The sequence below is a fragment of the Bufo gargarizans genome, chromosome 5, assembly GCF_014858855.1.
Source record: "Bufo gargarizans isolate SCDJY-AF-19 chromosome 5, ASM1485885v1, whole genome shotgun sequence".
In the NCBI taxonomy this organism is placed as follows: Eukaryota; Metazoa; Chordata; class Amphibia; order Anura; family Bufonidae; genus Bufo; species Bufo gargarizans.
The window spans coordinates 488,097,866-488,111,672 of NC_058084.1; the positions used below are offsets into that span (position 1 = coordinate 488,097,866).

At 46.2% G+C, this 13,807-nt stretch overlaps 1 protein-coding gene across 1 annotated transcript in view; it reads left to right on the top strand.

Annotated features, from left to right (window-relative positions):
• LOC122939542 (zinc finger protein 316-like) overlaps positions 1 to 13,807 on the top strand; it is a 124,849-nt gene that overhangs the window by 14,855 nt on the left and 96,187 nt on the right. The window lies entirely within an intron of this gene.

Sequence of the window (13,807 nt, forward strand, 5' to 3'; positions counted from 1 at the left end):
GAAAGAATTATACAGAATGCGTTTATGCGGGCAAAAAATCAAAGCCAGGAAGAATGCCTGAATACAAAAAAGAAAAACGAGCAGACCGAAACAACCAAAAGGGCGGACTACAAGACAGCTTTTATCACGACCTTCAACCCCAACCACTGCAGCTCTGAGAGCCATTCTATCGAAACATTGGCACATCTTGAAAGATGACCCATATCTGAAAGACCTGATACCATCAAAACCAGCGCATCACCTTCAGGAGAGCAAAAACTCTGAAGAACATACTCGCACCGAGTAAACTCAAGAAGAAAAGAACATCAACACAATTTCAGCCGGGTTAACGTGCCAGCTGAAATTTAAAGGCAGCTATAAGTGCAATCACAAACTGTGCAAATGCTGCGACAGTATTTCAAACCGTGTCCAGACCTTCAAGAGTAATGTAACGGGAGAGGAACACCCGATCAAAAGCCTCATGAACTGCTCATCAACCTATGTCATATATCTGATAGAATGTGAATGTGGGCTACAATATATAGGCCGTACCATCCAGACACTGAGAGAAAGATTGAACAAACACCGATGGAATATCTCGCGAGGCTACCTCCAACATAGCGTGTCCCGCCATTTTCTCACTACTCATAACAAAGATGCTTCAAAACTAATAATAACACCAATTGAGACCATTTTGGAAACAGCATCCGATAAATTCAGGACATTACAAAAGAGAGAAATGTATTGGATTTTCAAACTCCAAACTCTGGAACCGTACGGACTCAACGAGTCCTTGGAGAGCAAATGCTTCTAATTGGCGCGACTTACACTATACCATCCCGTATATCCCAGTGCCTCCCCCCCCCCCATTATATCTATCCCCCTCATTCAGTCCAAACATCTCTTCACATGTATCTATATATAATTGGCGCGACTTACATTATACTATCCCGTATATCCCAGTGCCCCCCATTATATCTATCCCCCTCATTTAGTTCCAACATTTCTTCACATGTATCTTTCCGGTTCATCCTCTTGTTCCCATGTCACATTGTGTCCCCCTTCCCCCTCCCTCCTTCTATTCAACACTCAGTGAGTTTAATTATATGCCATCCCCAGCCCACCCATCATACACCTACATCAATATCCATTTTTTCCCTGCAGGGTATGTATCCCTGTAATTCCTTTCCTTCACTCCCCCTTGCCAATAACCTGCCTTGCTCAAATAACCCCACAGCCACCACGATCGACTTAATATCAGACTTGCTTTCATACACACGTCCCCACCTCAGCTTCAGTTTTTTAATTGACACCATCCGTACCCCGATCCCTCTCTCTGCCCGCTCTGTTCTATCCCCCATTCATCTCTCCGTGCGCCGCTGATAACTCCGCCCCCGACTCCGCCCCCCCCCCCCACGGACGCACCTCCAATGAAGGAAGTCAGGCCCTCCCATACAAGCGCAGCCACCTCTTAACCCCCAGCAGTGCGCGCGCCACAGCAGGTCAGCGTCCTCCTCGTGCTTCCCGGATTCAGCAGCAGCACCGCTCTGCTGATCCGATCCAGGTATGTTAATACTTCTACATCAAGAGTCCATTATTCCTTTTGCTAGTAACCCTATTTTCCACAACAGTCTTTAGAACATACACTTAGACCTTCCAGCCATATTCTGCTCCTAATTTGAGAGAACATATATATATTCCTACCTTGGTCCTTGTGGTTAATGGCCTAGCACAATATAGTGGCCTTCACTTAAACAGTGGACATTCATTCACTGCTGTTTTTCTCAAAACTACTATTTTTTCAAGATATATGCGACAGTAGTGATTATTATATATATATTTTTTCTTTTATATATATATGTATATTTTTTTATTTTTTTTTATTATTATTTTTTGGTTGTTTTAAACTACATGCCTCCATGTATATGTAATACCCTTTATAAATTTTATGTGTACATATTTTTATTGATCATTTTCCCGTCTGATATATACATGTCTTTATATACATATACGTATTTTCTATCATTTTATATTTATTTTTATACTATTACTTCCCTATTGACGGATACATCTGTATTATGTCTTTCCATATATTTGCTTCTCCCCCCTTATTTTAACCTTACCTTTTAGACTTGATAAAGGGGTCCCTAGTACCCCGAAACGCGTTGTCTATGAATAAAGCAAAAAAATAGCTGATACCCAAATACTGTCTACGATCGGTTGTGTGAGCGCGCCGTTTAAGGTCCATACGTTGGACGTAAAGTTCACCGTCTCGTTTCTTCTACCGTTACCCGAGTGGCAGGGTGGCTCCTGCCCAAGGCGACCGGACGAATCTAGGCTGCACCAACCGTTGAAATTCCCTGTTATTCAGTCTTCCTTGCGGTTGCACCCAAACTGGTGCAACCCCAATAGGTGAGCATAATACATCCTATAGTAGATTTTTTCTGTTTTGAACATACTCACCCTATGAGCGCCTTTCTCTATTTTAATCGCCATCACTTGCGGTTACGCACAGTGGCAGACCTAGGAGCAGGAAAAATGTTTGTAGTTAGTATTGTTAATAGTATTTTAAAGTGCTCTCTTTAATGTATGATATACAAAACCCTCTCTCTAAGGCTACTTTCACACTTGCGTTCGGTGCGGATCAGGGTTAATTGTGCGTATCATAGCCCCCTGTAAGAGATCAGGTGCTGACCCCCCTTCCTTCCCAGTATTTAATTCATTGGTGGCCAGTGCAGCCTCCCCTCTACCCCCATCCCCCCTAATTAAAATCTCCCCCCCCTATCATTGGTGGCAGCGGAGAGTTCTGATCGGAGTCCCAATTTAATCGCTGGGGCTCCGATCGGTTACCATGGCAGCCAAGATTATACTGCAGTCCTGGCTGCCATGGTTACTTAGCAATTTTAGGCTACTTTCACAGCGTTCGGAGTTCCGCTTGTGAGTTCCGTTTGAAGGCTCTCACAAGCGGCCCCGAACGGATCGTAGAGCCCCAATGCATTCTGAGTGGATGCGGATCCGGTCAGAATGCATCAGTCTGGCTCCGCTTTGCCTCTGTTCCGCTCAGCAGGCAGACATCCGAACGCTGCTTGGCTGCCATGGTAACCGATTGGAGCCCCAGCGATTAAACTGGGACTCCGAAAGGAACTCTCCGCTGCCACCAATGATGGGGGGGGAGGCCACACACTGGCCACCAATGAATTTAATACTGGGGAGGGAGGGGGGTCTGACCCCTGCTGCTTGGCAGCACCCGATCAGGGGGCTGAGATCCGCACAATTTACTCCTCAGGTGCGGCACCTGAGGGGTTAATTGTGCGGATCACAGCCCCCTGTAAGAGATCGGGTGCTGCCAGGCAGCAGGGGGCAGTCATGTACACAGTTCTTAGTATATTCTAACTTGAAGCGTCCCCATCACTATGGGAACGCCTCTGTGTTAGAATATACTGTCGGATCTGAGTTTCCACGATCTAACTCAAATCCGATGGTATATTCTAACATAGAGGCGTTTCCATGGTGATGGGGACGCTTCAAGTTAAAATATACTATTGGATTGGAGAAAACTCAGATCCGATGGTATAAAAGGGACTCCAGACTTTACTTTGAAAGTTAATGGGGGACGGATCCGTTTACAATTGCACCATATTGTGTCAATGTCAAACGGATCCGTCCCCATTGACTTGCATTGTAATTCAGGACGGATCCGTTTGGCTCCGCACGGCCAGGCGGACACCAAAACGCTGCAAGCTGCATTTTGGTGTCCGCCTCCAGAGCAGAATGGAGGCGGAACAGAGCCAAACTGATGCATTCTGAGCGGATCCTTATCCACTCAGAATGCATTGGGGATGAACGGATCAGTTTGGGGCCGCTTGTGAGAGCCTTCAAACGGATCTGACAAGTGGAACCCCAAACGCAAGTGTGAAAGTAGCCTAAGACCACCCCTTGTGCTGACCAGATTTCCTCAAATAAATGTTCAGTGCAATCATCTAAAGTAAGGACCAAACCAAAAACTTACCGTTACTAAATCTGTAAATTCAATAGACAGCAGTCTGTGATCTTCTACATTCTTAATCTTACAACCATTAACCCCCTCAGCCCCGCTAGCTGAAACCCCTTAATGACCAGGCCACTTTTTACATTTCTGCACTGCACTACTTTCACCGTTTATCGCTCGGTCATGCAACTTACCACCCAAATGAATTTTACCTCCTTTTCTTCTCACTAATAGAGCTTTCATTTGGTGGTATTTTATTGCTGCTGACATTTTTTGTTATTAATCAAAATTTAACAAAATGTTTGCAAAAAAATGACATTTTTCACTTTCAGTTGTAATTTTTTTTTTAAAAACTACATCTATGTATAAATTTTTCGCTAAATTTATTGTTCTACATGTCTTTGATAAAAAAAAAATGTTTGGGCAAAAAAAATAATGGTTTGGGTAAAAGTTATAGCGTTTACAAACTATGGTACATAACTGAATTTCCGCTTTTTGAAGCAGCTCTGACTTTCTGAGCACCTGTCATGTTTCCTGAGGTTCTACAATGCCCAGACAGTAGAAACACCCCACAAATGACCCCATTTCGGAAAGGAGACACCCTAAGGTATTCGCTGATGGGCATAGTGAGTTCATAGAACTTTTTATTTTTTGTCACAAGTTAGCGGAAAATGATGATTTTTTTTTATTTATTTTTTTCCTTACAAAGTCTCATATTCCACTAACTTGTGACAAAAAATGTGTGCAAAGTAGTTTGAAATCAAAATCTGTAAAAAATGGCCTGCGAAATCCGAAAGGTGCTCTTTGGAATATGTGCCCCTTTGCCCACCTTGGCAGCAAAAAAGTGTCACACATCTGGTATCGCCGTACTCAGGAGAAGTTGGGGAATGTGTTTTGGGGTGTCATTTTACATATACCCATGCTGGGTGAGAGAAATATCTCGGCAAAAGACAACTTTTTTATACAAAGTTGGCATTTGACCAAGATATTTCTCTCACCCAGCATGGGTATATGTAAAATGACACCCCAAAACACATTCCCCAACTTCTCCTGAGTACGGCGATACCAGATGTGTGACACTTTTTTGCAGCCTAGATGCGCAAAGGTGCCAAAATACCTTTTAGGAGGACATTTTTAGACATTTGGATCCCAGACTTCTTCTCACACTTTCGGGCCCCTAAAATGCCAGGGCAGTATAAATACCCCACATATGACCCCATTTCAGAAAGAAGATACCCCAAGGTATTTAACCACTTCAGCCCCGCTAGGTGAAACCCCCTTCATGACCAGAGCACTTTTTACACTTCGGCACTACACTCCTTTCACCGTTTATCGCTCGGTCATGCAACTTACCACCCAAATGAATTTTACCTCCTTTTCTTCTCACTAATAGAGCTTTCATTTGGTGGTATTTTATTGCTGCTGACATTTTTACTTTTTTTGTTATTAATCAAAATGTAACGATTTTTTTGCAAAAAAATGACATTTTTCACTTTCAGCTGTAAAATTTTGCAAAAAAAACGACATCCATATATAAATTTTTCGCCAAATTTATTGTTCTACATGTCTTTTCATTTGGTGGTATTTTATTGCTGCTGACATTTTTACTTTTTTTGTTATTAATCAAAATGTAACGATTTTTTTGCCAAAAAATGACATTTTTCACTTTCAGCTGTAAAATTTTGCAAAAAAAAACGACATCCATATATAAATTTTTCGCCAAATTTATTGTTCTACATGTCTTTGATAAAAAAAAAATGTTTGGGCAAAAAAAAAAATGGTTTGGGTAAAAGTTATAGCATTTACAAACTATGGTACAAAAATGTGAATTTCCGCTTTTTGAAGCAGCTCTGACTTTCTGAGCACCTGTCATGTTTCCTGAGGTTCTACAATGCCCAGACAGTAGAAAAACCCCACAAATGACCCCATTTCGGAAAGTAGACACCCTAACGTATTCGCTGATGGGCATAGTGAGTTCATAGAACTTTTTATTTTTTGTCACAAGTTAGCGGAAAATGATGATGATTTTATTTTTTTTATTTTTTCTTACAAAGTCTCATATTCCACTAACTTGTGACAAAAAATAAAAAATTCTAGGAACTCACCGTGCCCCTCACAGAATACCTTGGGGTGTCTTCTTTCCAAAATGGGGTCACTTGTGGGGTATTTATATTGCCCTGGCAATTTAGGGGCCCAAATGTGTGAGAAGAACTTTGCAATCAAAATGTGTAAAAAATGGCCGGTGAAATCCAAAAGGTGCACTTTGGAATATGTGCCCCTTTGCCCACCTAGGCGTCAAAAAAGTGTCACACATCTGGTATCGCTGTACTCAGGAGAAGTAGGGCAATGTGTTTTGGGGTGTCATTTTACATATACCCATGCTGGGTGAGAAAATAATCTTGGTCAAATGCCAACTTTGTATAAAAAAATGGGAAAAGTTGTCTTTTGCCAAGATATTTCTCTCATCCAGCATGGGTATATGTAAAATGACACCCCAAAACACATTCCCCAACTTCTCCTGAGTACGGCGATACCAGATGTGTGACACTTTTTTGCTGCCAAGGTGGGCAAAGGGGCACATATTCCAAAGTGCACCTCTCGGATTTTGCAGGCCATTTTTTACACATTTTGATTGTAAACTACTTCTCACGCATTTGGGCCCCTAAATTGCCAGGGCAGTATAACTACCCCACAAGTGACCCCATTTTGGAAAGAAGACACCCCAAGGTATTCCGTGAGGGGCATGGCGAGTTCCTAGAATTTTTTATTTTTTGTCACAAGTTAGCGGAAAATGATGATTTTTTTTTTTCTTCTCTTTTTTCCTTACAAAGTCTCATATTCCACTAACTTGCGACAAAAAATAAAAAATTCTAGGAACTCGCCGTGCCCCTCACGGAATACCTTGGGGTGTCTTCTTTCCAAAATGGGGTCACTTGTGGCGTAGTTATACTGCCCTGGCAATTTAGGGGCCCAAATGTGTGAGAAGAACTTTGCAATCAAAATGTGTAAAAAATGGCCGGTGAAATCCGAAAGGTGCCCCTTTGGCCACCTTGGCTGCAAAAAAGTGTGACACATGTGGTATCGCCGTACTCAGGAGAAGTTGGGGAATGTGTTTTGGGGTGTCATTTTACATATACCCATGCTGGGTGAGAGAAATATCTTGGCAAAAGACAACTTTTCCCATTTTTTTATACAAAGTTGGCATTTGACCAAGATATTTTTCTCACCCAGCATGGGTATATGTAAAATGACACCCCAAAACACATTCCCCAGCTTCTCCTGAGTACGGCGATACCAGATGTGTGACACTTTTTTGCAGCCTAGATGCGCAAAGGGGCCCAAATTCCTTTTAGGAGGGCATTTTTAGACATTTGGATCCCAGACTTCTTCTCACACTTTCGGGCCCCTAAAAAGCCAGGGCAGTATAAATACCCCACATGTGACCCCACTTTGGAAAGAAGACACCCCAAGGTATTCAATGAGGGGCATGGCGAGTTCCTAGAATATTTTTTTTTTTTGCATAAGTTAGCGGATATTGATTTTTTTTGTTTTTTCTCACAAAGTCTCACTTTCCGCTAACTTAGGACAAAAATTTCAATCTTTCATGGACTCAATATGCCCCTCACGGAATACCTTGGGGTGTCTTCTTTCCGAAATGGGGTCACATGTGGGGTATTTATACTGCCCTGGCTTTTTAGGGGCCCTAAAGCGTGAGAAGAAGTCTGGAATATAAATGTCTAAAAATGTTTACGCATTTGGATTCCGTGAGGGGTATGGCGAGTTCATGTGAGATTTTATTTTTTGACACAAGTTAGTGGAATATGAGACTTTGTAAGAAAAAACAAAAACAAACAAAAAATTTCCGCTAACTTGTGCCAAAAAAAATGTCTGAATGGAGCCTTACAGGGGGGCGATCAATGACAGGGGGGTGATCAATGACAGGGGGGTGATCACCCATATAGACTCCCTGATCACCCCCCTGTCATTGATCACCCCCCTGTAAGGCTCCATTCAGACGTCCGTATAATTTTTACGGATCCATGGATCGGATCCGCAAAACACATGCGGACGTCTGAATGGAGCCTTACAGGGGGGTTATCAATGACAGGGGGGTGATCAGGGAGTCTATATGGGTGATCACCCCCCTGTCATTGATCACCCCCCTGTCATTGATCACCCCCCTGTAAGGCTCCATTCAGACATCCGCATGATTTTTTACGGATCCATGGATACATGGATCGGATCCACAAAACACATGCGGACGTCTGAATGGAGCCTTACAGGGGGCTGATCAATGACAGGGGGGTGATCAATGACAGGGGGTGATCAGGGAGTCTATATGGGGTGATCAGGGGTTAATAAGAGGTTAATAAGTGACAGGGGGGGGTGTAGTGTAGTGTGGTGTTTGGTGCTACTTATTACAGAGCCGCCTGTGTCCTCTGGTGGTCGATCCAAGCAAAAGGGACACCAGAGGAGCAGGTAGCAGGTATATCAGATGCTGTTATCAAAACAGCGTCTAATATACCTGTTAGGGGTTAAAAAAATCGCATCTACAGCCTGCCAGCGAACGATCGCCGCTGGAAGGCTGGAGATCCACTCTCCTACCTTTCGATCCTGTGAACGCGCGCCTGTGTGCGCGCGTTCACAGGAAGTCTCGCGTATCGCGATATGACGCGTATATGCGTGACTGTGCCTGGGACAGCCACCTCCGGACCGCGATCCTGCGTTTGGCGGTCCGGAGGCGGTTAACTGGAAACCAAATTCACCTGCAAAATGGAGAATTATTAGCATATGGATCAATATTCATAAGGCATTTTGTTGATTCAAGTGATACTTACTGGTAACTTGAACGAGATGAACAGCGTTGTTTCCATGATCTATCAACCATTGATGACGAAACTCCAAAACAGGGAAACTGAGCAGGTAAAGTCGAATGGTCATCCTATGAAAAGAAGAGTTACAATGAATACTGGATTATATACACTGCTCAAAAAAATAAAGGGAACACAAAATGAACACATCCTAGATCTGAATTAATTAAATATTCTTCTGAAATACTTTGTTCTTTACATAGTTGAATGTGCTGACAACAAAATCGCACAAAAATAAAAAAAATGGAAATCAAATTTTTCAACCCATGGAGGTCTGGATTTGGAGTCACACTACAGGCTGATCCAACTTTGATGTAATGTCCTTAAAACAAGTCAGAATGAGGCTCAGTAGTGTGTGTGGCCTCCACGTGCCTGTATGACCTCCCTACAACGCCTGTGCATGCTCCTGATGAGGTGGCGGACGGTCTCCTGAGGGATCTCCTCCCAGACCTGGACTAAAGCATCTGCCAACTCCTGGACAGTCTGTGGTGCAACGTGACGTTGGTGGATAGAGCGAGACATGATGTCCCAGATGTGCTCAATCGGATTCAGGTCTGGGGAACGGGCAGGCCAGTCCATAGCATCAATGCCTTCGTCTTGCAGGAACTGCTGACACACTCCAGCCACATGAGGTCTAGCGTTGTCTTGCATTAGGAGGAACCCAGGGCCAACTGCACCAGCATATGGTCTCACAAGGGGTCTCATCTCGGTGCCACAGATGCCGGCCCCCAGTCCCTGTATTGGGGATCATTCACTCACAGGGACACTGTTATGGGGGAAGGGGGGGATCTGTATATGACACATATATAGCATAAGGTGCTATATATGTGTCACCCACAGATCCCCTCCATAACAGTGCCATCCACGGAGCCCCCATAACAGTGTCACCCACAGATCCCCCCCATAACAGTGTCACCCACAGATCCCCCCCATAACAGTGCCATCTACGGAGCCCCCATAACAGTGTCACCCACAGATCCCCCCCCCCCCACAACAGTGCCATCCACAGAGCCCCCATAACACCTTTTGGTTCAAAATATTTTTTTATTTGGCTATTCCCCACCCCTCTTGTAATTGTTCCGCTACTTGTGGGCTGCGCGGGAATGAGTTGAGTCACTTCGGTGGGCAATCCCGTCCTGCAGCGCGTGATCCCGCGAGACCTGCCGCTGTAGGTCACGGGTCTCGCGGGATCACGTGCCGAAGTGACTGAACTCATGCCCATGTAGCCCGCAAGTAGCGGATCAGTGGAACAAGTACAAGGTGGGTGGGGGGATGATCTGTGCGGTTGCCCAGATGGCTAGGCCCTTCACAGTAGTTATTAACCCCTTTCAGCAGTCCCCCATTCACTGAAGGGGAGACTGCTGAAAGGGATTAATAACTACTGTGAAGGGCCTCCCCCCCTTTCACAGTAGTTATGCCCAGATATGTGCCCCCTTCATAGTAGTTATGCCCAGATATGTGCCCCCTTCACAGTAGTTATGCCCAGATATGTGCCCCCTTCACAGTAGTTATGCCCAGATGTGCCCCCTTCACAGTAGTTATGCCCAGATATGTGCCCCCTTCACAGTAGTTATGCCCAGATGTGTGCCCCTTCACAGTAGTTATGCCCAGATATGTGCCCCCTTCACAGTAGTTATGCCCAGATATGTGCCCCCTTCACAGTAGTTATGCCCACACTGCTTCTAACAGAGGCTCACTAATGGACGCTGAGATTAGATCACCCCATACGAGAGCAGTGAAAAATCTGACCCTGGAGGTCATCATGCAGGGTGTGAGGACGTCCAGCGTCAGATACCAGACCTGTTTTACTCCAGGAAGCCCTCAGGTGGCTGCCACTAGACGCCGACTTATTGCTGGAACGTAAACAATGCAGTTTCTCTAGAACATTGCAGCTCGATTTGCAAAAGGGACCCTGTACCCCGACCACTGCAATGAGCTGAAGGGGTCTGGGAGCCTTTTGTGTCACTTTAACCTTGAAATCTTATTAAAGATTGTGTAGGGTGTGGCTGGAGGCGGGGCATGGAGGCGGGACAAGGGTGGGGCTTGAAGCAGAACATGGGTGGGCCTGTAAGGGGGCCCTTGATTTATTTTGCCCGGGGGCCCTGAGGGTTCTCAGTCTGCCCCTGCCTGAGAGGCTTAGATACGGCTGTGCTGGCCGCTCCCAGTGTTTGGGGCTCTGGAGATGGTGAGGGAAGCGCCTGTGGCCCTCAGTGATGTGAGGAGAAGAGCAGGAGCCATGTCTGGGTGTACTAACATGACCGCCGGAGGTGTAGGGGGCGGGGCTAGTGCTGACTGACCAGTGTGCCGGGCGGAGCCAGCCCTGTGACGTCACACCGCAAAGCATGCTGGGAGAGGAAAACTCCAGGAACCTGAGGGAAAGAGGAAGTTCTGCTGGAAACGTCCTGTAAAGAGGCTCTGATGTCCGGACAGCGGGAGGGAGAGCCCCGGCATGAGGAGCAGGTACCGGGGAGCCGGGGGCCGCAGGCAGTAGTGCAGTGTGTGATGTCTGTCACAGCTGGTGCTTCAGTAGTGCAGTGTGTGATGTCTGTCACAGCTGGTGCTTCAGTAGTGCAGTGTATGATGTCTGTCACAGCTGATGCTTCAGTAGTGCAGTGTGTGATGTCTGTCACAGCTGATGCTTCAGTAGTGCAGTGTATGATGTCTGTCACAGCTGATGCTTCAGTAGTGCAGTGTGTGATGTCTGTCGCAGCTGATGCTTCAGTAGTGCAGTCTGTTATGAGTGCCGCAGGATCCTCCCCGCAGTCTGCTGGATGTGACGGGGTTGGTGCTGCTGCGGGGGAGGGTCTCCCAGTGGACGTCCTATGACAGACCTGGAGGAGGAGCCGCCGATCCAGCCACAAGTCACAGGGAAAAGCCGAAAACGGGATAAAACCAGCGACATGTTTATACGGCAGGGACCGATCCAGCAGCAGCCGCCACGTCCACCGGGGCTCGTGACCACGGCACCTGAAGCCGCAAAAACCTGCAACTATAAAACAGGATTAAAAAAAAAATTCAAATCCCTCCCCCCCCCCCTAAAGTTATAAGTACATAAACAACACACGCCGCGGGCGCCTCCGCTATTAAGATCTACAAGGATTTAGCGCAAATTGGAAAATAGAAAAACGTCACCCACAATCCGGCGTCAGTGAGAAGCCCAGACGGGGAATGCGCACACAGCGCCGCACACGTCATGGCGGTCAGAAGACGGGGATGCAGAGAAAACATCAGTAATAAAACCCAGAAAACCTGTATAAATGTGGTGTCGCTGTAATCGCACCGACCGGAGGATGAGGGGAACCGGCAGGAAACGCTGGGACCGCAAAACTCAGAAAACTGGAGGAATTGTGTGTGTTTTTTCTTATTTTTTTCTTATTTTTTTTTATCCCCCAGTTGGAATTTCCCCGCTTCCCACTACATTGTGTAGAACCGTAAATGGCGCCATTACAAAGTACAACTGGTCCCACAAATAACAAGTCCTCGTCCGGCGATGTTAACGTCCTCGTCATCTATGTTAAGGGGAAATAAAGAAGTTCTGGCTCCGGGAAGGCTGGGAGTAAAAAATGAAAATGGGAAATGTCCCTATTATGAAGGGGTTAAACATCTGAAAATTCCCGTTAAAATGTAAAATCCGTAGAATCCAATGTTACTTGTTCACAGTTGCTGCTTCCAGCTTTTTAAATACCATGTGACTATAAACGACCAATCAGAGAGGAGGTTCCCCATGGTCCGCTCCATGACTACTTGCCCATCATCCCTATCACGCTGGGGTTCCCTCTGTACCAGCCGGGAGGGTGAGGTCCTGTTTAGGTAACTGTCCTGTTTGGCTGTGAGGTCCATGACCAGTGGACCATTCAGCTTCCCTCCGATTAATGGCCGTCACCGGACCCCCCCCCCCCCTTATCTCTCACCAGGTCCGGCCCTTAGGGGTCCCGTCCAGGCTGGAGATGCAGAGCCACGCGCTGCTTTTCTAGACCCCTCTTTATATTCCTTCGTCTCGTGTCCTGGTTTGTAACTTGCGCAGGGCATGTCCCACATGCTGCAGGCCACGTGGGGGCTCCGCACAGTCCACACCTACGTGGTCACAGGTTATAGTCCCCCTCACTGTCCGGTCAGTCCTGCAGATACAGCTCAGGCAGTTCTAACGTTCCGCTCCTTCCGGTGCAGCCTCCATGTGAACGATGAACCTGATCTGGTCTCGAGCTGCTGGGGGACAATTTATTATGTCAATTGGGGCCTTCGAAAAAACAAAGTCTGGCTCCGGCCCCAGAATCGGGTCGTTGGTCAACATTTTACCTGAACTAGAGATGAATTGGATCAAGAAGGAAGAACAGAAATCGTCTTCCTGTCCCTCCATGACCGATCCGGCGCCATCGACCACAAACCATTCCCTATCCGGCGCCATCGACCACAAACCATTCCCTATCCCTCCGGGGCCAAAGCTCCTGTAAGGGACTGGGACCTGCGAGAAGACTGCAGCGCTCACTGGCGAGCCACGGTCTCCTCAAACAGCTGATTGGTCGGGTGTATCATCACTTCAGCCAGGGATTGTATGTAGGGGTCGTGTGAGGGTGCACCATACTTTACACTGCTGTGAACTCAAACATGGAGGAACTGCCCTGACGAGATCTTCCAGTCATCAGTCCAGACAATAGAGAGAAGACCTCATCTCCTCTGATTTCTCCCAAATGTCCCTCATCATCTCCGGTCATTATAAACATTTCTATGGGATTTCATGCGGATTCTACATTGACTCCTCTTCTTCCATTCAGGTTCCTGTGATCTAGGATTGTCCGATGACATCATCAGTACCAGATATTGGATTTAGACAGGGACAAGATAGCGGAGAGGATATTACATCTTACCCTGGAGATACTCTTCCTGCTTTCTGGAGAGGTGAGAGGTTCTGATGATGTCACATTACACCATTATCTATGGTAATTACAGGGGATGTGACTGGAGAGGTGAG